The sequence below is a fragment of the Hevea brasiliensis genome, chromosome 16 (assembly GCF_030052815.1).
Source record: "Hevea brasiliensis isolate MT/VB/25A 57/8 chromosome 16, ASM3005281v1, whole genome shotgun sequence".
NCBI lineage: Eukaryota > Viridiplantae > Streptophyta > Magnoliopsida > Malpighiales > Euphorbiaceae > Hevea > Hevea brasiliensis.
The window spans coordinates 22274720-22302517 of record NC_079508.1 but is presented as its reverse complement, the minus strand read 5'-3'; the positions used below and the strand labels follow the sequence as shown (position 1 = coordinate 22302517).

Here is a 27798-nt window from a genome sequence, read left to right as displayed (position 1 = left end):
ATAAATGAAAATTACAACCAAAAAAATATTACAACCTTTATAATACATGCCACCAAAATAAATTAAAATAAATTAATTAATTTACAATCCAAAGAAATATAAAAGAAATAAATCCAATCACATTGGTCTTTTATTGTCCATGATCATCCATCATGCATATCACTATTTAATAATTAAATAGAACATACATACTTAAATTAAATTGAATATCTCATATTCAACTTAAAAATCTAGATTTGAATATGATTCAAACAAATTTAAAAATTCATATTTGAATCACATTCAAACAAATTTAAAAATTCAGATTTGAATCACATCCAAACAAATTTAATTGTGTGATTATAATTCTAATTAAACATTTTAATTAGACATAAAATGGACCTTAGATCATACAACAATTGCACATTCAATATCCATCATACCTTGCGCACCATGGTGTTCATCATCATGTCACCACCTTTACTTTTGTAACCAGCAATGAATCAATCATCTCATGATCAAATCACACAATTAAATCATATATTAAATAATCTAAATGGCAAATATAGTGGTTGATAAGTGCATAATTTATTAATTTATTTGGTATTTTTAGTGTATTCTTTATGTTTAATTCAATTGGTTAAAATATATTTATCATTTAGAGATATTTTTAGATATTTGTGGAATAATTGTGTTAAATGGAGAAATTTTCAATATTTGACCTTCGCTGTATTTTTCAGGTGTTTCTAAAGTTGTGGGTCTCCAAATTGATTGCTGTTTAATCCATTGAAAAGCTAAGATAGAGCACTTCAAATGATAAAGAGGGACTAAGGCCCAAATCAGTCTCCAAGGTTGACAAAATGAGTTAGGGATCTTTTACAAACGCCCAGACTCGATGGGTCACGACCAGTTTCAGTATTTATTTTGTATATAGAGTCTCAGACGTCCAAATGAAGCAAGGCTAAGCCCAATTGAACCTTAAGAGCCACCTCTACAACTTCTATGAAGGGCTGGATGAGAGATGAGGCCATTTTAATTGTCAAAAATGGCAATGAAGTCGTCACAATGGGCTAGACCGTTTGAATGAACCAGTCCCAGTTTTTGGGCCATAACTTGGGCTGTAGACCTTGGATTTGGGTCCATGAGTACCCGTTGGAAAGCTAAGAAATAGGGCTACAACTTTCCTAAAGAGGGCAGAGGTAGATTCGGAAAGAAAGTTACTGAAAATCTGCCTTGATTCCAAAAACATGAATGCAGGCTGAAAATCTGCATCTTGAATTTCAAAACCTTTCCTAGTTTGGTTTGGTTCCTATCTTTAGGATTAGGTTTTTTTAGTATAAATACATATTTGGGCAGCAGCTAAGAGCATCCCATTCAGACCTTCGTTCTCCATAGAAGACCTTTGTTCTCCATTCTCTTTAGATTTTTTCTTTATTTTTTCTTTATTTTTCTGTAAGCCATTAACATGAGTGGCTAAGTTTTTTAATTCAGTTCAAGGGATTCAAGTTCTTATGTGTGATTTGTGATACCAGGTTCTTAATTTAATTTATGTCTTTTTGAATATCTATTATTTTTTTATTTAACTATTTTTTATCTATTGAATGATTTGCTAAAAAGGCCTATTAGTTAATTGTTTGATTTGATCAATTGCTAGTTCATCTTCATAATCCGTAATTATTGTGTAAGATTGAACATGAGTAGCAATTAGATTTTATTGATTATGATTCCAGTTTTCGATAATAACCTAAGGAAACAATAGGGTGGATTAAATGATTTATGCTTCACAAATTATTGTTTAGCTTAACTACTTCCTTTTCTTAAAGCAGTTATTAATTTGATGAGGATTGCTTAATACTAACTCAGTTAATAATTAGAGTCAATAAGAGTGCTGGGCTCGAATTGAAGAATATAGGGAAGTCAGGGGTTTACCTCGTTGTTTGGTAAATCTACGTTAAGTATTCAATAAGATATAATTGTATTTTTTTGTCTATGATCAAATCAATGCATTGGAATGCGAATTGCCTTAGACTGAAGTTTGTTTAAATTGATATTTTCATATTTAGTTTTTAAATTTCTGAGTTCTTCTGATTTTGTGTTATAAACCCTCCCCCCCCCCCCCCCAATCTTTGTTTCTTTTGTTTTCCATTACACACAAGTGCGCGAAATTTAATAATTCAGTCACTAGGGTTCTACCTAGATTTGCCACTTACTGCAGAAAATATTTCATTACTGGTAATTTCAATTAATTTAATTTCTGGTGGATTTGACACCCATCAAGAATTTTGGCGCCGTTGCCAGGGACTGAAATTTATTGGAATTCGTGTTTTTGGTGTTAGGATATTTTGTTATTAACTTTGTTTGTGAAGTATTGCTATTTTCAAGTTTTTGAAAAAAAAAATTAATTACGGTGTTACTGTTCATTGTTACTATTCATTAAGGATTTTAGTTGAATTTGGAGGGCGGCCCATTCCTATTTTGAAGGAAACGACGCTCTGATCAAGACCAATCAATCTACAAGATTCCTTGGCCCCATCCTCTTGAGCCCAAATTCCATTGTTTTCTAGTGTTTTGAGGCATTTTTTTGTTTTTACTTTGATTTTTTTTTTTTTTATGACAAGAATTTCTTAATTTGGTGAGTTGATCTTTGATCCAAAAGTAGAAAAAATAGCTAAACGGTTGAGAAAATTGGCTAAGCAAGCTAGGCAGATTCCAAGTACATCTGAAGGAGTCCAATCTCCAAAAGAGCTAAGTTCGGATTCAGAATCAAGTTCCAAAAACGAGACCATGGCTGCTAGGACTTTGAAAGAGTTGGCTACTCCTGATCTAAACCAACAGCCTTTGTGTATTCAATACCCTGCTTTAAATGTTGCTTTTGAGTTGAAATCTGGACTAATCCATTTGTTGCCTAAGTTTCATGGTCTTGCAGGTGAGGATCCACATAAGCATCTAAAAGAATTTCATGTTGTGTGTTCCAGCATGAAACCTCAAGGAGTTTCAGAGGATCAAATCAAGCTTCGAGCTGTCCCTTTCTCACTGGAGGGCACAGCTAAGGATTGGTTGTATTACCTTCCTTCTGGATCTGTCAACTCATGGAATGGGATGAAGCAGATATTTCTGGAGAAGTATTTTCCTGCTTCCTGTGCTGCCAACATAAAAAAAGAAATTTGTGGCATCTGGCAGTACAATGGAGAGAGCTTGTATGAGTATTGAGAGAGATTTAAGAAACTGTGTGTAAGCTGTCCCCACCATCAAATAAGTGAGTAGCTTTTGATTTAGTATTTCTATGAGGGACTTCTACCAATGGATCGCAGTATGATAGATGCTGCTAGTGGAGGAGCTTTGGTTGACAAGACACCAGAAGAGGCAAGGAGGCTGATTGCTAACATGGCAGCAAACTCTCAACAGTTTGGAATGAGAATGGATCACGCACCTAAGAAGGTTAATGAGGTGAGTACATCTAACCTTGAGAAACAGATTTCTGATTTAACTTCTTTGGTGAGGCAATTGGCTGTAGGAAAGATGCAAACTGTTAAGGTATGTGGAATTTGTTTGGGTTCGGGTTATACTACTGACATGTGTCCTGCGTTACAAGAGGATGAATCAATGCAACATGTTAATGCAGTAGGAAATTATAGATAGCCACAACACAGGTATGATCCCTTTTCTAATACTTACAATCCAGGATGGCGAGATCATCCTAATTTGAGTTATGGGAATCAATCGATGCAAAACTGATAAAGACCACAAGTGAATCAACCACCTCCACCTCCACCTCTGCCTCCCTCAAATCAAGGTATGTCACTTGATGAAATTGTTAAGGCTTTGGCTAACAATACACAACAGTTTCAACAGGAGACCAGAAATAGCATTTAAAACATAGAGAGGCAGATTAGTTAGTTAGCATCATCTGTGAGTAAGCTGGAAGCTCAAGGTTCTGGAAAGCTTTCATCACAAATAGTTATGAACCCCAGAGAAAATGCAAGTGTGATACTATTGCAGAGTGGGAAAGAAGTTGATAATCAGACTCCACATGAGTCAACGAAAAAGAAGAAGCAAGGAGAAAAAGAGTCTGAAATTGAGGTAAATACTGAACCTAAACTAAATAAGGTTAATATTTATATTCTTCCTCCATTCCCATGCATATTGGCTAAAAATAAGAAAGAAGAACAAGAGAAAGAAATTTTGGAGACTTTCAGAAAGGTGGAGGTGAATATACCTTTACTTGATGCGATCAAACAAGTTCCCAAGTATGCTAATTCCTTAAGAAATTATGCACTACAAAGTGCAAATTGAGGAACAATGAAAAGATTAGTGTGGGGGAAAATGTTTTGGCATTAATTCAGCGAAAATTACCCGCTAAGTGTAAGGATCCAGGTTCGTTTTCTATTCCCTACAGAATAGGTGATTCTAAATTTGAAAATGCAATGGCAGATTTAGGAGCATCTATTAATGTCATGTCAAATTCAATTTTTTAAACTTTAAATTTGGGTCCTTTGAAGGAAACCAGTGTCATTATTCAGTGAGCTGATCATTCTAATGCTTACCCATTGGGAGTAGTTGAGGATGTTTTGGTGCAGGTTGGAGGATTGATTTTTCCTGCAAATTTTTACATTCTGGATATGGAGGATGATAGTGCTCTCTCATCAAATTCAACTTTAATTTTGTTTGGAAGACCTTTCCTAAAAACTGCCAAGACAAAAATTGATGTGGATGAGGGTACCTTAACTATGGAGTTTGATGGAGAGACTGTCAAATTTAATATCTTTGATGTCATGAAGTATCGTGTTGATGATCATTCTGTCTTTTCTATTAATATTGTTGATATATTTATGCAGGATGTTTTTGAGGATGAGTTAGAAAGAAAATCACATTTGCATGAATTAGAGGAAATTCACCTTAAGGCTTATGAGAATTCTAGGATCTATAAAGAAAAGACAAAGGCATTCCATCACAAAATAAGGAAGCAGTTTGTGATTGGGCAAAAAGTTTTATTGTATAATTCCATATTGAAGCTAATGCACAGTAAGTTGCGTTCTCGTTGGATTGGACCCTTTGTTGTTAATAATGTGTTTCCTTATAGTGCAGTTGAAATTCAAAGTTTAGGAACTAACAAAGTGTTTAAGGTCAACGGTCATGAACTCAAGCCATTTTATGAGGGGTTTCAGGAGAATTCAGTGGATTAAGGAGCTTTGTCATGTCGAGCTAACGACGTTAAACAAAAGCGCTTCTTGGGAGGCAACCCGTGGATGGCTTGTTAGCCACAATCAGATTTGTTTTCTTTCCCTTATTTTATTTTATTTTCAACTATTTTTTTTCTTTTCTTTTGCATTTGGGCTTTATATTGGGGATAGTGTAAGTTTTAAGTATGGGGGAGGAGAAATTTATTGCTGTAATCTTTTTTTATTATTATTAAAAAAATTAAAATAATAATAATAATAATAATAATAAATAAATGAAAATAAAAATAAAATAAAATTTGTTCTCATAAGCTTGATTCATGATTCTTTATTAACTCTCGGAGAGAAGTGCTTTGTCCTTGAAATGACTTTTCTATTTTAGATTGAATTTTTGAGATTTTAAGCAAGGTAATAGTAACTTTAATGATGGATTTTCCCTCTTCTCCATACCATAGAGCAATTTTTTCCTGCATAAATCATTTAGGCTTGATTTAATGGTGAAATGATTAGTTATGTGTGCTTTAAACTAGTCTCATACATATTTAAGAACTTTGTTTAATCTATCAGGGCACTTTATAATATGTAGATGCATAAATTGGGGGAAATAAAAGGTTGAACTTGAAAATTACTCTGCTATTTTAGTTAAGCAAACTAACCAGGGGTCTTCATGAACCCCATGTCAATTCTCAGGCCAAAAGCTAGCTAGGATATGAGCAAGGTACTATTCTGAAGGTGACGGTTGAAATAAAAAAAAAAAGTAACTGTGACAAGAGAGAAGTACCAATTTCAAATATAAAAAAAGGGGCATTTCTAAGATTTGCAAAGAGCTATAATGGCTGTGTCTTGATAAATTAGCATTGTGTTTTGATGTGTATTGACTTAAAATTTTATAAAACTTTAATTGTGTAAGCTTAATTGATTTCAACCCTTTTGTTTTATATTGGAAAATTGTTGATATATTGGTATGGTGTTAATGGAATTTATTATGATGGTTATTACCTTACTTGCCTCTTCTTTCAAACTTTTAATCTTTTGTTAGAAAATGTTGTGATAGGGTGAAGTTAAGGAATTTTTAAGTACAGTTGATTGAGAGTTTAAGTCATGCGTGAGGACAAGCATGGAATAAGTGTAGGGGAATTTAATATGTAACACCCCTGTTTGGTAATGCGTTCTACTGTTTCGATGACAGTGTCTGTCCGGACAGCTAGGATGCTTGGAATTATATTTAAATATTAGTGTGGAGATATAAGATAGTGAAATACAATAGAGGAAAATACAAGAAAAAAAATAAAGAAAAAAAATAAAAGAGAGAAAATGGAACTAAGCTAAACGAACAAAACCGTATCGATGGGTGACCGTATTGGGAAGTTGCAGCGTGGGCCGTGGACTAGCCTTGGACCACGAGGAACCCTAAAAAATATTTTTGGGACTTAAATAAACATGTATTGAAAAATAAATGATATTAGATGTAACACCCCTATTTACATAGCTTGGTATATTTCACTATTTCGGTGACCGGTGTCGGTCCGGATAATTAAGGGGATTAGAATCATGTCTAAGACAACTAGATAAGCCCTGAATATAAATAATTAGTAATTGTCAATTAGTTAAGTATAAATAAAAAAAACAGAACATAAGAAGTTAAATGAGCCGAGAGTCACAGCGATGGGTGACCTTCTCGGGAAGGATTGCAAAGTCGATTTAAACTCAAATTTCAAACCGTAAAATATAACGCCGCAGTCCTTAGGACTATTGCGAACACAGTGGAAAAGAGAAAATCACGAAAAATAATTGTTAAGCCAGTCAAATAATTAGGTCAAGGATCCAAAAGAGATATTGAATTATTTGCAAACCGGGTCGAACCAGCGAGGGGCAATTTGGTCAATTGACCCCTAGAGCTGACTCTTGACCTAACTGTCAAATAAAATTTGAGAAAAGAAAATTTTGGGATTATGAATTTAATTAAAGAACTAATAGAAAAATAAATAAAAAAGAAAAAGAGAAAGGAAAAGTTTATTACATCACCCTTATGACATCATCATGATGTCAAAATTCATTTTAATTTAATTACTTCAATTGACTAAGTCAAATTATGGATAAATACACACAAATGAAAAAAAAAAGAGAAAGAAAATCATTTTGAGTCTTCATCTTCATCATTTGCCGTCTCTCATCTCTCCCTTGTCTCTCTCTCAAAATTTCCTCCATGAAAGTTTATTCTTAAGCTTTCTAAACACTAAATTTCACCATAAATCCTTTAATTTTCTTGAAGAAAAATTATAAGCAAACCTTGGAAAGAAGGTTAAAGGAGAAAGAAAGAAGAAAAAGTTGAGGGAATTGAAGATTGAAAAGCTTCATTCAAGGTTAGTAGCTAAACTTGGAATTTATAGTTTAATTATTGTATTTATAGCTTAACTAACTTAGAAATAAACTTTAAATGAAAAGAAAATTTTTGTTGAGGGACCATATGTGAATTTGTCCAGCTTGATAGGGTGTTGGATTTGATAGTGTTTAGTTAAACTAAACATGAATTAGAGCTTAAATAATGTTGAATATGTGATTAGTGTAATAATTTGATTAGGAATTAATCAATGGCATGAACTAGGGTTTTGGCACCTAGAGTTTGGAAAACAAAAATGTGAGAATGTGTTAAATGGTGTTTTGGACTTGGTTTGAGGTGAGAAATGGTCATTTGTGACCAATTGGAGTATGTTAGAAGTGTTGGAACCAAATGCAAATTCGGATTGCTTAGGGTCATGCTATAAGCAGTAGGACCAAGGTCGCTTTCAGGGACCAAAACTGAAAATTTACAAGTCCATTAGTGTGAGGCCAATTGGGAATGAAAATAGACACAAAATGAAACATTTTTCATTTAGGAATCATGCCCAAAAAGTGACCAAAACCTAATGAACAAATTGACCAAATCTAGACTTAAGCAATCTAACCTGTGCAAAAAATAACCAAATGAACGGTCATTTGGCCATAACTTGGGCTAGGCAGGTCTAAATGACCTGAAATTTACCAGTGGAAAGCTGAGATATTGACCTAAAACTTTCATGAAGAACACAAACCCAAATTATGCCCTTAACCAAGTCATTTAGCCACCCAAAATTGGTGACCTAAAACTGCCAGAACCAGTTTGGTGTCCAGAAATCTGGGTTAAGTCCAATTCGGTAGCCATAATTCAAATGGCTATAACTTGAGCTACAAAACTCCAAATGGAGTGATTCAAAAAAGAGAATAAAGCTAAGACATTAAGGAACAATTTCTATGAAGAAAACATAGTCCAATTCTAACAGCAAAATGACCAATGGAACAGTGTAACATAAGACACTAAAACTGAAAATTTGCAATTTTGCCTAAAAGATCTAAGTTTTGAGAAAACAACCAAAACCAACAAATTTGGTGACCAAAATGTGGTATGTGGGTGAAGTTGGAGTTCCCATACCTATTAAGCCTTAGAAAGTCAATAAATTGACTTGAATAGTATCATGAATAGTAACCTCAACATGAAATTTGCAAGAATTTAAGTTTAAACATTAGAATTAGTTATTGGAATTGTTATGAAGTAAAGATACTGAGACACTATAAATTTTGTGTTTCAGCTGAAAAAGACTCGAAAAGTCTGAGAGACTGAGTCAAGGCCTAGAGGTAACTCACGTCACATTTGTGCACAATAAAACCTATTTCAGCATTTTATCCTTGAAAAATTGATTTAGTATGCATTATGAGTTTAAGAACTTTTGTGTTGCCACTTTGTGATGAAATTGTAACTTTAGAAATTGATTTGATTTTTATATGCAATATTTGAATAAAATGTTTGAAATGGATTTCTAATTCACACTTAGCATGACAGTGCCTTATTATTCCTCCTCCATTTATGGGGTTGAGATTGATTATTTTCCTCCCTCTCTGGTTTACCAGTTGAGGTTGTAGATCGGATGAGTACTCATTAGCTGGCTAGCCATCTCCCTCATTGATTTCAATTAGTGGGGTTGTAGATTGCTTTGTCGTGGTGTACAATACGGCATTGATCGGAAATTTTATGTCATGGCTTAAGTTGTGTATGAATTGGCAACACTGTGTTTATTAAATTATTTGACCAAAATTGTGCTATAATGAGTTTTGATAAATTGTGAAATATGATTATGAAATATTCAAATTGTGAATTTGTCAAGGAATGTTTTATGTACTGCATTTCAATTTTTATTGTGCACCACTGAGTATTTTTATACTCAGCGATAGCTTATTTTGCTGTCGTAGATAAGGGCAAGGAAAAAGCAGTAGAGTGAGCTACCGAATTGGCAAGAACTTCTTTGATCACTTTTGTATGGGTATTTATTTATACCCTTGTAGTTAATTGATGTAAATATTGTAATGTTTTATGTATCAATGTAAAGTTGAGCTATTGCATAATAAATTATAATAATATTATTTTTGTATTTTATATCTGTAAATTAAACTTGTGAATGAAATTGTGAAATATTTTGAGATAATAAATTTTTATTGAATTGTGGAATGAAATGGAATTGAGTTGATTTCGGTTAGGAGTTGTAAAAAATTTATTAGAAGTGTTTTTCTTAGGTATTTGAAGAACTATTTTCTCAAAATATAGACGGTACTCTGTAGAAATTTTTATAAAATTTGCGGAAAAATAAAATGGGCAAAAGTTTTAACTAGTTTTGAAACTTTAATTAAATGATTTTAATTCCTACCAAAACACTCACCACTTCCAAAATGTAAGAAAATTGTTTTAAAATCCCTTGTAGTGCACTTAATGAATTATCGGTAGGTGAAGTTCGGTAGTTCATTAGGTATTCTACGGGATCATGTTATGCCTTACAGAGGGGTAAGGTGTAACGTTAGAAATTTCAAAGAAAAATTAAATAATTAGTACAAAGAAAAATAAAAAATCGAGAAACCGATAAAAATTGGTGTTACCGAAAAAGCCAAAAAGCAACCCAAATAGGGGCATTATGGTCAATTGACACCCCGAGTTGCCTTTTGACCTAAATGTCCATTAAAAATAAATGATATTAAACTTTGAAAATATCATGAAAATTAAAATGGTGGTCCATAATTTAAATAATAAAAGAAAAGAGGTTAAATGTGAGAATTATGAAAACCTTGGATTAAACAAATAATAAACTTACTTAGTGCTCCACTAACACCTTCAAAGTGGACTTTTTAATTAGTTTGGGCAGAAGATTCCTTCATCTTCTTCCTTGAGCAAACCAGCCGAATCCTTTGGGAGAAAACCTCTATGGTTGTTTGAGTGAAGCTCCATTCAACCCACTTGGAGCCATCCTTTCCACTAAGTCCTTTCTTTAAAGTTAATTGTCACGACCCAACCTATGGGCCAGACCGGCACTAGGACCTGGGCCAGCCTAAAGCCCCCGAGGCCCGTAGTAAGCCTAACTATTCATTAATCCAACTCTAAGGCCCATTTGGGCCCAATATCAAGAAATCAACCGGACAGAGTCTGGCCATAAAATGGACCTACCAACGGGGAGTTTATGACTCACCCGACTTGTAAACACAGTAAATACTCAATTGGGGAGGCTCACCCTCCACATACTCATCAACATAAAAATAAATGGGAGCTCAGCTCCCTCATCCAATCCATCAACATGCATAGAATATAAGTTTACAGGTCCAAAATAATAATTTAGTTTACAGACCCAAATCAAATAAACATTTCTAACACATGCGGAAATTCTAGGAGTAAATAAAATTACACAAATATTGATAAACAACCTGCGAAGGAGAAAAGCAGGTTAACCACAATAAAATCCTCCTGTAGCCTGAAAAAAATATTGAACAGGAGTGAGCGTTCGACTCAGAGAGTAAAATATCAATTTTAACCATAATCTCTATAACTATTTAAAACTAATGCACCCTGTAGAGTGAAATGTAACATCAACAACATTTTCACATCATAACATCAAAAAGGTAATTTGGAGCACTTACACACCCTGTACTATCAGTCATAATATATGGGAGGTGATCCCCTATACAGCTCTCTTAAATCCAACCTGGTGCCAGCGAAGAACTCAAGCCGGACTTTCGCTTAATAAATCGAGGGTCCCAGCGAAGAACTCAAGCCGTGACTACCCCTCAAAGGATCGGGTCCCAGCGAAGAACTCAAGCCGTGACTACCCGTCCTATCCATAGTCCACACCACCTCACACGCACGCCAATGCACACACACTGCTCCAAATTACCACAACAACATCCATGGCACTTTAACAGTTATCAATGCAACATAAATCGTGCCTAGAGTTTAACTACATAAATATATGCATATAAGTGATGCATGAGCATACTTGAACATATAATAATAGTGAAATTACAATTAAAATTAATATTTTACTCACAGACTTGACAACGGTCACTGTGGCGGCTGGGCGGAGGAAGAAGGCTGTCCCGGCTCACCTGACAATTACATTACAATTTTTAATATAAATGACTCAATACAATCAAGAAAAGACCAAATACGTCCTAAGTTGTGCCGAAAATCCGGCAGAGTCTCCCCTATACCTAGGACCTACCCAACCTGCAAAAGGGCTCAAAACACACTTCTATATTCACAATCCATATATCCACAACTCAATCACATCACACAGCCCCTCCTGGGCCCATCAAATCAGCCATCCATCACAATATGTAAAATTTTAATTTAGTCCTTATAATTGATCATTTTTGCAAAAACTACCCAAACAAGCTCTAAAAATTCTAAAATATTGCCCCGCGGTCCTTAGCAATATTACTAGGCTATTGCAAAAAGAATCATAATTTCTAAGCTACCACGAATATTTTATGGATTTTTAATCCTATTTAAGCACTAGAAAATTACGAAAAAGCAAGGTTCGGGTTTACCTTTGCCGATTCTGACTTCGGGGACGCGCTCGGGACGTCTGACAATGGGGGGGGTAGCCAAAACCTTGGTCCAATTCGGAGACTTTTCTGGTGACGAGTCTGTCTGGCCGGAAATTCACAGACCCGGTCAACTATCGAATTTCCCCGAATTGAGGATACCTACACGAAGCCCATAACAAGGGGGTTAGTACATAAATTTTTCAGAATTTTCTAAGCTCATTAAATGCTCGGAAAAACACTGCGAAGTTCCGTGGGACCCACCGAAAAACGGTGTCGGAAAAATTCGAAATTTATGTCGCCGCGAAGCTCTCGACGAGTGGAGCGCTCGGGTACTCTCGGTTTTCTCGTGGGATTCACGGTTTGCAAGAAATCTAGTCCGAAAGTCAAAATGGGCTAAAACTTCCCGGGCAAAAATTGGACAAACCGCTCGATGGATTTCGGTGTTCTTGGTGTCTATGGAAAGCTCTCGTCGAGTAGATGATTTTAGATACAAGACCCGGTCCAATTGGTGGCCGGATCGGCCAGATTTGGGCTGGGAAGTTCAAACGTCGCGCGCGCACAGAGCGTCCCTTCAGAGGCCGTTTTTCGGCGTTCCAGGCGGCGGCCGGCTGCAGGGGAGGATCGAGGTGAGGCGCCGGCGAGGTGGGAAGGTAGGGGAGGCGGCGGCGCGGCAAGGGGAGGAGGGAGGAGAGAGAAAAGAGAGAGAGAAGGGAGAGAGGTCGACGCGCGCGGGAGAAAGAAGGAAGAAAAAGAAAATGCCGGTCCGATTCGATCGGTCCGGTTCGATTCGGCCGGTCCGATTCAGGATACAAAATTTTGAATTTTTACTCTGCCTCTGGACCGAAAACGAGGTCCAAAAATTTCGAAAAAAATTTTAGAAAACTCAGAAAAATACGTAGATTCCAAATATATTTTTAGTTTTGCCACGTGGTCTTTAAATTAATTTTTAAAAATCATCAAAGTTTATATTTTCGGAAAATCAAACCCGATTTTTAAAATCCGAAAAATCTCAAAAAAATTCCTAAAATTTAAATAAAATTAAAATACCAAAAATGCTCATAAAATTTAAAATTTTGGGGTGTTACATTAATCCTTTCCTTGCAAGGAAGATTTTGGTAGTAATTTTAAGGAGGTTTGGTGAGGTTTTGGTTAAGCTTCAAAAGTGGTAAGTGAGTATTCTCCATTCTTATTTCATTAAACTTTGAGTGGATATTATGGTGAGTGGTTTTGTGGAAGAAGTTTTGAAGTTTGATGTTTTAATTGTAGTACACCATTTTGGCAGCCATGGAAACTCACTATTTGTAACTTGTTTTTACCTGTTAATGGTAGTTTAAGATGTTGGTATAAGTGTTTATGTGTATAGAAATAATTTGATAATGTATACTAAGTGTATGTGTGATAGTGCACTTGGTTTTGGAAGCTTGGAAACAATTTGAAGGAGATATGTAAGTCGGCAACTTTTAAAGTGTAGTTGAAATATTTTGTTTCATGGTTTGGTTTATTGAATTATGTTGTTTATAGTGGCAGCATGTATATGTGTATAATAGATTGGAATTGGATATGTAAATAGGGTATGTTCATGTGGTTAAATTGTGTAAATGGACTTTGGAAAATTCTGAGTTATAATGTGTATGTTGAGAATGGTTACAAGCAGTCCAAAATGACCAAAATGTGTTGTTAAGTGTGTTAATGGTATGATACAAACCAGAATTAGCATGAAAGAGTTAGCTTGGTAAGTATAGAATGTGTAATTGGTAAGTGATGAAGAATGTGTAGTAAGGTAGTGTATGTTTTAGCTTAGAACCTTAAGTGTATGACTCCAATTGGTATGAGACCAATTGGAGGTGAAACTAGGCACAAAATGTGCCAACTTTCATGAAGGAAGCTTACCTAAATTATGTCCACAAAGTGACATAAAAATTGACCTAATCCGGAATAGGTAAGTGCAGGCTATAATTTTTTACTATATGAATAGTAGTTATTAGGAGGACCATAACTCACTCAAAACAGGTCCAATTGACCTGAAATTTTTACCATGAATAGTTTAGACATAGATCTACAATTCTTATGAAGACACCAAAGCCCATAAATGGCCAGAACCAAGCCAAATAGCTTGCACAAATTTGGATACCAAAATTGGCCAAAGTGAAAATGACCTAAAAATGACCTAAGCCTACCATTTTAGTGCATTCTGTCCAGCATTGGTAAATTATGTAACACCCCTGTTTGCGTAGCCTGGTAGATTTCATTGTTTCGGTGACCGGTGTCGGTCCGGACAATTAAGGGGATTAGAACCACACTTAAGACAACTAGATAAGTCATAAACACAAATAATTAGTAATGTTCAATTAGTTAAGTATAAATAAGAAAAACAGAACAGAAGTTAAACGAGCCGAGAGTCACAACGATGGGTGACCTTCTCGGGAATGACTGCGAAGTCGTTTTAAACTCAAATTTCGAATCGTAAAAAGTGACGCTGCGGTCCTTAGGACCCTTACAAACACAGTGGAAAAGAGAAAATCACGAAAAATAACTATTAAGCCAGTCAAATAATTAGGTCAGGAAGCAGGAAGAAATATGAAATTAATTGCAAACCGGGATGAACCGGCGAGGGGCAATTTGGTTAATTGACCCCGAGAGCTGACTCCTAACCTAACTGTCAAATAAAATCAGAGAAAAGAAAATTTCGGAATCAAGAATTAAAATAAAGAACTAATAGAAAAATAAATAAAAAAAAGAAAAAGAAAAGAAAAGAAAAAGTTAATTACATCACCTTATGACATTGATCCTCCATGAAAGCTTGAATACAAGCTTTTAAACACCCATTTGACCCTACCTTACCCCAAATTCTCCCATAAAAACTTGATTTAATCACTTGAAAAGAAGATTGGTCATTAAAGAAAGGAGAAAAGAAGAAAGAAAATTGGAGAAAAGGGGAGTTAGAAGTTGCTACACAAAGGTTAGTGATTTAAGTTGCAAATGAGTTTATTACTTGTGTTTATAACTTAGTTAACTTAGAAAAATGCTTAAAATGAAATAAAAATTTGTTGAGGGAACATGAATAATTTTCAGCCAGCATGTATATGGGATTATATTTGCATGGTTTGATGGATTTAATTGGGTATATAAACCTTAGTTAGTTGAATGACTATGTTTAGAGGTATGGAATCAAGTAAATACATGAGGTTAGTGAATTAGGGTTTGGACATTAGGGTTTAGATACCAAAAATGTGAAAAACTTGTAAATGGTGTCTTTGACCTAATGTGAAGTGAAAAATGGTCATTTGTGACCAAATGAGGTGTGTTAGAAATGTTAGAATTAAAAGCCAATTCGGATTGGATAAGGTCATGTGCTGGCAGCATGACCAAAACCTCCTTTGAGGGACCAAAAATGAAATTTTACAAGTCCAATGGATATGGGACTAATTGGAGATGAAAATAGGCACTAAATGACACAATTTTCATTTAGGAAGCCTACCCAAAAAGTGACTAAAACCTAGTGAACAAAGTGACCGAAGTTGAGAAATGGCAGGCTGCCACTGCACAAACGGACCAAATGAATAGTGTTTGTTCATTTGATCATAACTCGAGCTAGGCAGGTCAAAATGACCTGAAATTTTACCAGTGGTTAGATGAAATATAGACCTAAAAATTTCATGAAGAACACCAACCCAAATTATGCAATTAACCTACTGAGCAAAGTTGGTGACCTGAATCTGCAGACTGCAGATTTGCCATTTGAATAGTAAAGTTTCAATGGCTACAACTCTCTCTAGAAAACTCCGATTTAGGCAATTCTTAAACCGATGGAAACCTAAGGCATATTAGAACATTTCATATGAAGAAAGTTAGACCAAATTATGGACCTAACTTGATCAAATTACTGAATGAAATTGGATCAACAAATCTGCAGAACCAAATTCTGCAGCATGAACAGTAAATGTAATTTGCTTATAACTTGAGCTAAAAAACTCCAATTGGGGTGATTCAAAAATGAGAATAAACTTAAGACAATAAGGAACATTTTCTATGAAGAAAGTTTTGCCAAATTCTAACAGTAAACTGACCAATGAAACAGTACAATTAGGGACACTAAAACTGAAAATTTGGCAATTTTGCCTAAAAGACCTAAGTTTTGATAAAATGACCAAAACCAACAAATTTGGTGACCAAAATGTGATATGTGGGTAAAGTTGGAATTCCCATACCTATTAAGCCTTGAAAGTCAATAATTTGACTTGAATAGTGCAGTAAATAGTAACCCGAAACACAAAATTTCAAGAACTTCGAATTTAGCACCTTAGAGCTAGGTAAAAGTGAAGTTAAATTTATTTTTGGATTTATGCTAAGTTATGGTACTGAAACACTGTGAAATTGTGTGTTTCAGTGGAAATGAATACCGGGACAGAACCCGAGGAGTCGAGTCAAGGCCAACAGGCGACTCGTTTGAGGTTTGTGCACAACATCACCATGCTTTAAAATTCATTGATAAAGTGAATGAAATATGTATTTTACTTTTACTTTGAATTGTTGAAAGTTTATTTGTGCATATTTGAATTGGCAATGTTTAGTAAATTGTTAAGATAAGTTTTGAAACCACAGTGTCATGACCATATATTTGAGCACCTCACTAGCATGACTAGTGGGGTTAATTAGTTTCGAATTTTGATTCCTTCTCTGGATGAAGTGTTGAGGTGTGCCAGTAGAAGAGGAATTTGAATGGATATCCATATATTTGAGCTAGCTAGCCTTGTGATGTGATTTCTCTTTAGCCTCTGGCTATTGAGATTCTATTTGTTTCGAATGGCATGATCTAACTGTGGGTTTTATGAAATGTGTTTTGATACTTCGAAATGAACTTGGTTTGCATTAAAATATCATAATTCATTTTTTGCTTTTAATGCTCATGTTTAGTCAAATTTTTGAATAAATGTGATTTATATTTTGCATAAAGATTATTTTAGTATGTTGTGCATCACTGAGTCTTAGTACTTAGCGATAGCTTTTATTGTTGTCATGAATCTGAGAGACTAGAGGAGCAGCGTGGTATTGAGGTCCGAGGGTTATCAGCTTAAAGTCATCGGGTATAATTTATACCCTAATTGTAAATATTTCTTTTGATGTATGTATTGCATATAAAAGTATGGACATGTAAATGGGTCTTGAGCAGCTTGCACAAAGTTTGTATGAAGTTTGTAATAAAAAAATTTAGTTTGAATTTCCTTTGATGTAAATTTTGTAATGATGTATATATATAAATTGTTTTGTCTCTAATAAAATATGAGTGGAACTATTTTATTTAATTTGAATGAAATGTATTATTAGTATTTTGAGGATTATTGAATTTTGAACTTGAGAAATTGATTGAAATGATTGTGGAATTGTTGAAATGGATTGAGTTTGATTGTGAAATTGAAGTAGTTGTTGAGGAAAATTTTTAGAAGTGCTCTTTACAGGTATTTGAAGAACTGGTTATTCAAAATACAGACAGAACTCTGTCAAAATTTTTATAAAATTTACGAAAAAATAAAATGGGCCAAAATTTCCAACTAGCTTTCAACTTAATTATATGTTTTAAATACTTATTAGTAAATGCCCACCACTTGTTTAAAGTAAGAAAATTGTTTTAAAATCCCTTATAGGGTACTTAATGAGTTATCGGTAGGTGAAGTTCTGTAATTCATTAGGTATTCTACGGGATCATGATATGCCTTACAGAGGGGTAAGGTGTGACAAATTAACCATATCTTGGTCTACACAACTCAGAATGACCTGAAATTTTGCCCCACGTGCAATAAGACATAGACCTACAAGTTTGTAGTTTGGACCGAAACCCGAAAATCGATGAAACTAGGTCGTCCGACTAGGTCAAAATAGTACATCAAAATCTGGTAAATTGCAATAAAATGCAATACACTTAAAAATGAAATTGGTAACATATACCAACATAAAAGGGCTCTAAAATGTGACATATTGGGAACATTAAAATTAATTCACCTAGAGTTCATTAAAGGTCAACATTATAGGTTGACTAATGAAATGAATTGAAGAGAATAGTATCAAGAAAATTTAGATATTGGATTTTATTTTTAGAAACAATTTAACTGAGTACTGAAACACTTTAAATTGTGTGTTTCAGTTGAAAGGATTTTGGGAAGCATAAGGAACATTGAGTCAAGGCCTAGGGGCGACTCAAATCAGGTTTGTGCACAACTAGTTTTTTACTGATTTTGTTCTGAATATTTCATATGATTAAATGACATATTTTTCTTATGTATTATGTTTAACAAGCATTGGATTTAATTCAATGATTATTGAAATTGTTATAGTATGTATGAATTTAGCTTTGTGAAATGGTATTTCCACAAGTATTAAGCATTGTTGTGAATTGAATAAATTATGTTTTTGGAAAATTATGATAGAACATGTTTTGAATTGTGATGGGCAATTTGCATGGAACAATGCAAATTTATGATTTGAATTGTGATGAGCATAAAAATTATTGGATATTGGAATTGACTTTGAATTGAATTGTATTGTGATTTATGCTCACTAAAAGGATTGTGATATTGTTTTACATCTTACTATAGATGCTTAACTAGGTTATTACTCGTCTCTCTCATTTGTTGAGAAGACAATGGAGTTAGTTGTGTTTTGATTACCATGGTACGTGCACAGACTTAGATTCTCCTCTTATTATAGATTAGATCTAAGTTTTATGTTATGACCCTTTCGGAAGATTCATTATTGTGATGTTACTGAGTACGATGATTCAACCTCCCCGACCATAGGGAGTTAGAATCACCTCGAAGATGGCCCTTTCGGATTAGTCTTGCATAGTTAGTGAGATAAAGAATGGTTTTTGAGATAAAGAATGGTTTTTGAGATAAAGAATGGCTTTTGAGATAAAGAATGGTTTTTGAGATAAAGAATGGTTTTTGAGATAAAGAATGGCTTTTGAGATAAAGAATGGCTTTTGAAATAAAGAATGGCTTTTGAGATAAAGAATGGTTTTTGAGATAAAGAATGGTTTTTGAGATAAAGAATTTCGATTTCAAATGGGATTTATGTATAATCGATTTTATTGGAATTAATCTTTATTTTCAATAAATTGTTGGAATTACCTTAAATGGTTAGTTACGATTTGATAAATTGAATTTCGTGATCAAAGTCATTTTATACAAATGATTTGTATTATTGACAATGAATATTTTGAGTTTTGGAATTTGATGAGTATCCAGATTTCTGAATTATTTGCTGTAATTTTTGTTAAGGTATATTGTACTATGCTTTAAATTAAAGTTGTGCACCACTGAGTTCACCACTCAGCGATAGCTTTGTATGCTGTCGCAGGTGAAAAGAGCATAGAGCAATTGAGTAAGCTTCTTTGAAGAGACATTCAGATCAGCTCCAGGTATACCCATGTACACAGGTTTTGATGTATGCATGTAATAATATTATGTAAATTATTTGAGCAGTTGTATAAAAACTCTTGCAAAATATTTGGTATGTAATTAAATGTAAATTATTATGACATAAATATTGAGTCTTGTAATCAATGATATGTTCTTTATGATGAGATTGGTTTGAAAATGAATTGATTTGATTATTGAGATTTGAATTGTGAGTTGAAATGAAGTTATCGGAATTATATTTGAGAAAACATATTGGGAGTGTTTTCCTTTTCAGGTTTGAAGAACTGTTTTCTCAAAACACAGCTTGCACTTTGTCGAAATTTTGAAAAAATTTTATAACACCAGATTTTAATCGATGATTTAAATTTCACAAAAATTATTTTAAAATTCCTTGTAGTATATCTAATGGGTTGTCGGTAGGCAAAGTACGGTAATTCATTAGGTGTACTACGGGATCATGTTACATCTTACGGGGGAGTAGGGTGTGACATGATAAGTGCATAATTTATTAATTTTACTCCCATTACATTTAGTATTTTTAGAGTATTTTTTTTATGTTTAATTCAGTTGGTTAAAATATATTTATCATTTAGACATATTTTTAGATAGTTGTGGAATAATTGTATTAAATGGAGAAATTTTCAGCATTTGATCTTTGCTGTATTTTTCAGGTGTTTCTAAAGTTGTGGGACTCCAAATTGATTGTTGTTTAATCCATTGAAAAGCTAAGATAGAGCACTTCAAATGATAAAGAGGGACCAAAGCCCAAATCAGTCTCCAAGATTGACGTAATAAGCTATGGATCTATTGCAAAAGCCCAGACTCAATCGATCATGACCAATTTCAGTATTTATTTTTTATCTAGAGTTTCAGACTTCCAAATGAAGCAAGGCCAAGCCTAATTGAACCTTAAGAGCCACCTCTACAACTTTTATGAAGGGCTAGATGAGAGATGAGGCCATTTTAATTGTCAAAAACGGCAATGAAGTCGTCACAATGGGTTGGACCGTTTGACTGAACCAATCCCAATTTTTGGGCCATAACTTGGGCTATAGACCTCGGATTTGGATCCATGAGTACCCATTGGAAAGCTAAGAAATAGGGCTACGACTTTCTTGAAGAGGGCAGAGGCAGATTCGGAAAGAAAGTCACTGAAAATCTGCCTTGATTCCAAAAACGTGAATGCAGGCTGAAAAGCTGCATCTTGAATTTCAAAACCTTTTCTAGTTTGGTTTAGATCCTATCTTTAGGATTACATTTTTTTAGTATAAATACGTCTTTGGGCAGCAGCTAAGAGCATCCCATTCAGACCTTTGTTCTCTATTCTCTTTAGATTTCTTCTTTATTTTTCATTTATTTTTCTGTAAGCCATGAACATAAGTGGCTAAGTTTTTTCATTTAGTTCAAGAGATTCAAGTTTTTATGTGTAATTTGTGAGACCAGGTTCTTAATTTAATTTATGTATTTTTGAATATCTATTGTTTTCTGATTTAATTATTTTTTATCTATTAAATGATTTGCTAAAAAGGCCTGTTAGTTAATTATTTGATTTGATCAATTGTTAGCTCATCTTCATAATCCGTAATTGTTATGTAAGATTGAACATGAGTAGTAATTAGGTTTTATTGATTATGATCCCAGTTTTCGATAATAACCTAAGAAAACAATAGGGTGGATTAAATGATTTATGCTTCATAAATTGTTGTTTAGCTTAACTACTTCCTTTTCTTAAAACAGTTATTAATTTGATAAGGATTGCTTAATACCAACTCAGTTAATAATTAGAGTCAACAAGAGTGCTGGGCTCGAATTGAAGAATATAGGGAAGTCAGGGATTTACCTCGTTGTTTGGTAAATCTACGTTAATTATTCAATAAGAGATAATTGTATTTCTTTTGTCTATGATCAAATCAATGCATTAGAATGCGAATTACCTTGGACTAAAGTTTGTTTAAATTGAGATTTTCATATTTAGTTTTTGAATTTCTGAGTTCTTCTGATTTTGTGTTACAAACCCCCCCCCCCCCCAATCTTTGTTTCTTTCATTTTCCATTACACACAAGTGCACGAAATTTAATAATTGAGTCTCTAGGGTTCGACCTGGATTTACCACTTGCTACAGAAAATATTTAATTACTGGTAATTTTAGTTAATTTAATTTATGGTGGATTCGACACCCATCAGTGGCTCTGATACCAATTGAAGGAGCGGAAGCATGAAAAACATAAGTTTAAATCATTGAATTTAAAATTTTTCTTCTAGGGTGTCATGCATCATGCAAGATTCATTGTTTATCTATTTGATTTCAATGTTAAACAGTATATTAAATCTCTTTTAACATATTTTTGGATCTTCATTTGCCATTTAAGATTTTAGAATTAACAAATTAATTCATTAGAACCATATATTAAATCAAGAGCAAGTGCACTAACCTTTTGATGCACTGTAGTTATGTTTGGTACCTTTGGGATGCACTTAGGACACCAGATGTTGTCCCTCTAGCTTGTCCACACCAAGATCACCAATGGCAGCCCCTTGAACAGCTTCTTAAGCCTTTCCAATTAATTAGAAATTTAGGTTTTGCCTTTAGAAAGATTACAGATGTATATAGCACACTAGAAACGATTTCTAGCAATCTTAATTCAAGAGAATGTTGGCAATTCTCTTTGAATTGATGAGAGATGAAGAAGAAGAGAGGGGAGAGGCTCTTTGGGTGGCGGCACAAAAGAAAGAACAACAGCATATTATTTTGTTCTTTCATCCTTTCCCTTATATAGCTAGGTCATCACTTAAAACCCTTGTCACATGTCACCTTCTGATTGGCTCTTAGTTTAATTGACCCAATCATATTGTGCCAAGTGTCAAACTTAGATTTAATCTTGACTTTGATCATCTTACATTATTAAAAGATAAATGGCAAGCTTATGTGTAGTGCCATATGTCACCATCTCATGGCGCTACATGTCACCCTGTGAAATGACCAAAATACGCTTGTGTCTTAATTTTGAGTTCTCAATCCAAAATAATTATTTCTCTTCTTCTAATCAATTTATATCAAATATAAATTAATTAATTAATCTATATTAATTAATTTCTCATAATTAAATTCATATTTAAATACTTTAAATATAAATTTAACTTATACTATACATCCAATTGTAACACCCCTAATTTTTAAATTTATTATTTTGTGGGAAAATATTAATATTTTATTTTATTTAAATTTTAGGAAATTATTTGAAATTTTTCAGATTTTAGAAATCGGGTTCGATTTTCTGAAATTATAAAACTTTGATGATTTTTAAAAAATAATTTAAAGACCACGTGGCAAAACTAAAAAAATATTTAGACCTTAAAAATTTTTCTGAGTTTCTTAGAATTTTTTCAAAACTTTACGACTGGACTGGATAAACGGGTAAACTAGCACTGGGTATCAAGTACCTCGGGCCGTCACACCATCGGTCACATATGCATCTCCCGGTGTGCAACAGAACAACTAACAAGCTGTAAATAATATCAGGCACAAGGCCAAATCTCAATGCAAGGTCAGAATGGCTAAAAGCCATAAAATCACGGAATGGCATATTGCCATGTGCAGTACTGCTAACTGAACCCTATTGGCATGCCAAACTATCCAAACCAATCTTGTTAGGTATACTAGGGCATTTGAAACTTTTAAATTCTTCAATTTGTGAATTTCAAGTTTTGGTGTTACTATTCATCTTATTGGTCAACAAAAATGTTGACTTTTGGATAGAAAATGTGTACATTGACTTTGGCACTCCCAACATACCACATTTGGCATTCAAAACTTGTTGGCATTAAGCATTTATACCATTTCAAAGTTTAAATCAAGGGAAGCAGAATTTTCAGTTTTTGTAACTCAATTTTACTGTTCCATTGGACACTGTTGCAGTGGGAATTTGAAGAAATAGCAAACATGAAAGTTGTTCCTTATTTTGTCTAGTTGAATTTCCTTTTTTGAATCACTCCATTTGGAGTTTTGTAGCTCCAGATATGGCCCAAAGACCACAGCTGGCCGGATTTCCATTCTGCAGAAAATACCAAATCTACAGTAACATGAACAGTGACTGTGACTGCATATTTGAATAGGTTCTGGCCATAATTTGGGGTATGTTTCTTCATGAAAGTTGTTTTTCTATGTCTTAACTTGTTGCTGTAAAAATTTCAGGTCAATTGACCAAATCTACAGTGAGTTATGGCCAAATGAACAGTTACTATTCATTTGGTCATTTCTGCAGGTGCTGTTGCAGGGTATCCGGATTGGGGCCAACTTTTGATCCTCTTTCTTTGGTCTTTTGGGCATGGTTTCTTCAGCAAAAATGTGCCATTATAAGCCTAGTTTCATGTCCAATTGGCCAAACACCAATTGGACCAACACAGCCAAAGATATGGCAGTCCAAGTAGACTGAAATCTCAGCCACTCTGCTGCCCTCATTGGGCAGCATACACATTCATTTTGCCATGCTATATTTCAGTCCAATTTATGGTCAACTTACCTCAAATGGTCACTAATTGACCATTAGAGTGTTCTTTAACAATTTCCTAAGCCAAGTCAAATTTTCTCTCCTAAACCCTAGCTCAAATTCATAATTTTGTACAAACTACCCTAGTTAACTAACTAAATCAATATCCTTATGTTTATATACTTAAAACTTGATTTGTAGTTCATTCCAAGTCAATCAAAAACACCCAATTCTATTCCTTCCCTAGGGCAGCTGAAATCCATGGGGTGCCTACACTCAACTTTTATTCCTTTAAGTTACAAAATCTCACCTATTTCAAGTCACTATCATGGATTAAAAGAGGTTTATGTATAAATATGCACTAACCTCTTGTAGGCAGATTTTTCCCAAGTTAAATCTTCACTTTCCTTCACTTTCTAGGCTGCCAAACACTTCCCCAAGAGATGTGGTTAAGTTTTAATGAAAGGGGTTTAGGGTTTAGTGGTGGAAACAAAGGAGAAAGGAAGCTTTTGGTTGAACATCAATGGAGGGAGAAGAGGAAGAAGTTTCGGCTGGTGAAAGGGGAGAGGATGGCTGCTGACTTTTTGATTCATTTTGGTCTCAATTTGTCTCTTTTATTAGTTAGTTTATTGGTTAGTTAATTGTGATTGGTGGACAATTTTAAATGACATCACAATGATGTCATAAATAAGTCTTTTTCCCCATTTTCTTTTCTTTCCTCCACTACTCATTTCCAATTTAATTTCTAGTATTGTTTATTCATATTTTATGTCATAATAATTATTTACTCAACTGGACAAGTCGGCCAAAAATCACCTCTGAAGGCGAAATGACCAAAATGCCCTCCGTTTGGCTTAACGGTTCAAAATTGTCTGTACCGATTGAAAAATTTTTCTAGGTATTTTCTTGGCATTCTAATGCCATAGGAACCTCAATAACCCTTCTCTGGAGTCCCAAAAATTATTTTATAATTTTTCCCCCGGGTCTAGGGCTCCTAGTTGCGAGAACCGCAACTTCCCTGCAGGTTACCCTCGCTAGAACATTTCGTTTAACTTGGTTGTATTTTATTTCTAAAACTTTTACTAAATTTTTCTTATCAATATTTGAATTAATTTTGGTCCCTCACTTAAGTTTAAATATTTTTTCGGACGTTCTAACTGTCCGGACCGACACCGGTCACCGGAACAGTAGAATGTACGGAGTTGCTACCGGGAGGGTGTTACAACTCTTCCCCTCTAATTTAAATTTCGTCCTTGAAATTTACCTGATGCAAACAGTTGAGGGAACTGTTGCCTCATCGTCTCTTCACTTTCCCAAGTTGCCTCCTCGGTGTTGTGGTGCCTCCAAAGCACTTTCACCAGTGGAATCTGTTTGTTCCTCAATTCTTTTACTTCCCGAGCCAGGATCCGTAGAGGTTCTTCTTCATATGTCAAATCCGGTTGTATTTCAATTTCTTCCCTGGCGATGACATGTGAAGGATCTGAGCGGTATCTTCTGAGCATGGATACGTGAAACACATTGTGGATCTTGTCCAGCTCTGGAGGTAAAGCTAGCCTATAGGCCACTGGACCCACACGTTCAATGACTTCATATGGGCCAATGAACCTAGGGCTTAACTTACCTTTCCTTCCAAACCTCAATACTTTCTTCCACGGTGACACCTTGAGGAATACTTTGTCGCCAACCGCATATTCTATTTCTTTTCTCTTCAAGTCGGCATAGGATTTCTGTCTATCTGAGGTAACCTTCATATTAGCTTTGATTAGTTTCACCTTCTCCTCAGTCTGTTTCACCAGGTCTGGCCCCACCAGTTTGTCTTCGCCCAATTCAGTCCAGCACACTGGAGTTCTACATTTCCTCCCATACAGTGCTTCATATGGGGCCATTTGGATGCTAGCTTGGTAGCTATTATTGTATGCAAATTCTACTAGTGGGAGGTATCTATCCCAACTTCCCTCAAACTCAATGACACAACTCCTCAGCATATCCTCAAGAACCTGGCATATATTTCATGTTATTATTATCATTTCAATTCAATATGTGTATTTGCTTAATTTGTTTGGATTACTCTTTCAGATTGCCCATCCGTCTGAGGATGGAAAGCTGTGCTAAAGTGGAGTTGTGTACCCAAGGATTCATGCAACTTCTTCCAAAATCTCGATGTAAACCTTGGGTCTCGATCAGATATGATGGAAAGTGGAATTCCATGCAGTCTAACTATCTCACTGATATACAATTCTGCTAACTTCTCCAGTGAGTAGTCGGTCTAATCGGCGAGAAAGTGTGCTGACTTCGTCAATCTGTCCACTATCACCCATGCTGCATCATGTTTCTTTCGGGTGAGAGGTAGACCACTTACAAAATCCATGGTGACCCGATCCCATTTCCATTCAGGTATGCGTATAGGCTGTAGCAATCCTGATGGAACTTGATGTTCTGCCTTGACTTGCTGACATGTCAAGCATTTAGTCACATAGTCAGCTATGTCCTTCTTCATACCAGGCCACCAATACTGAAGCTTCAGATCATGATACATCTTTGTACTTCCTGGGTGCATAGCATATACATTGGTGTGTGCCTCTTTCAGAATATTGGCCTTCAATTCCTCATCATCTGGTACACACAATCTTCCTTTGTAATACAAACACCCATCTGCCTTCACCTCATAGTCAGGTGCTTTTCCCTCTGAGATTTTGCTCATAATGGCCATTAACTTTCCATCTGCCTTTTGCCCATTTAAAATCTGTTGTAGCAGGTTTGGCCTCACTTGCAACTCAGCCAAAATAGCTCCATCTCGAACCAAAGATAGACGAGCATTCAATGATCTCAAAGCTGTGATGGACTTTCTGCTCAAAGCATCAGCAACTACATTTGCCTTCCCAGGATGGTAGTCAATCACACAATCATAGTCCTTCAGGAACTCAATCCATCGCCTCTGTCTAAGGTTGAGCTCCCTCTGAGTTGTCAAATATTTCAGACTTTTGTGGTCTGTGTAAATGTAGCACTTTTCACCGTACAAGTAATGCCTCCATATCTTCAGTGCGAAGATAATTGCTGCAAGCTCTAGATCATGGGTAGGGTAATTCTGTTCATGTGGCCTTAGCTGCCTGGAAGCATAAGCGACCACCTTTCCCTCTTGCATCAATACACACCCTAACCCATTATGAGAAGCATCACTGTAGACCACGAAGTCCTTTCACGACCGCAGCACTGGTGCCTCTGTCAACATAGCCTTCAACTTCTCAAAACTGGTCTGACACTTGTCATTCCAGTCAAATCTGACATTCTTGCGTAACAACTTGGTCATTGGAGCAGCTATTAAGGAAAATCCCTTCACAAATCTTCTATAATACCCAGCTAGCCCCAAGAAGCTTCTGACCTCAGTTGTATTCCTGGGAGGCTTCCATTCCATCACTGCTTCTATTTTCTTGGGATCCACCCTAATCCCATCAGCTGACACTATGTGTCCAAGGAATGCAATCTCATTCAACCAAAAGTCACACTTGGACAACTTAGCATACAGCTTCTTTTCTCTCAGGGTTTGTAGAACAATCCTCAAATGCTCATCATGTTCTTCCCTGGTCTTGGAATACACCAAAATATCATCAATAAAGACCACTACGAACCGATCTAGGTATGGATGGAAGATACGGTTCATAAGGTCCGTAAATGCTGCTGGTGCATTTGTTAGGCCAAAGGGCATCACCAGGAACTCATAATGCCCATACCGGGTCCTGAATGCAGTCTTTGGCACATCTGCATCCTTCACCCTCAACTGATGATACCCTGATCTGAGATCAATTTTAGAAAATACTCCTGCTCCCTTCAACTGATCAAACAGATCATCAATTCTAGGCAACA

At 35.0% G+C, this 27798-nt stretch overlaps 1 non-coding gene across 1 annotated transcript; it reads right to left on the bottom strand.

Annotated features, from left to right (window-relative positions):
* Positions 1 to 3126: 3126 nt before the first annotated feature.
* LOC131175175 (small nucleolar RNA R71) lies at positions 3127 to 3233 on the bottom strand. The gene has a single exon (XR_009145337.1). It is a non-coding gene; the product is annotated as a small nucleolar RNA R71 (small nucleolar RNA).
* Positions 3234 to 27798: the final 24565 nt, after the last annotated feature.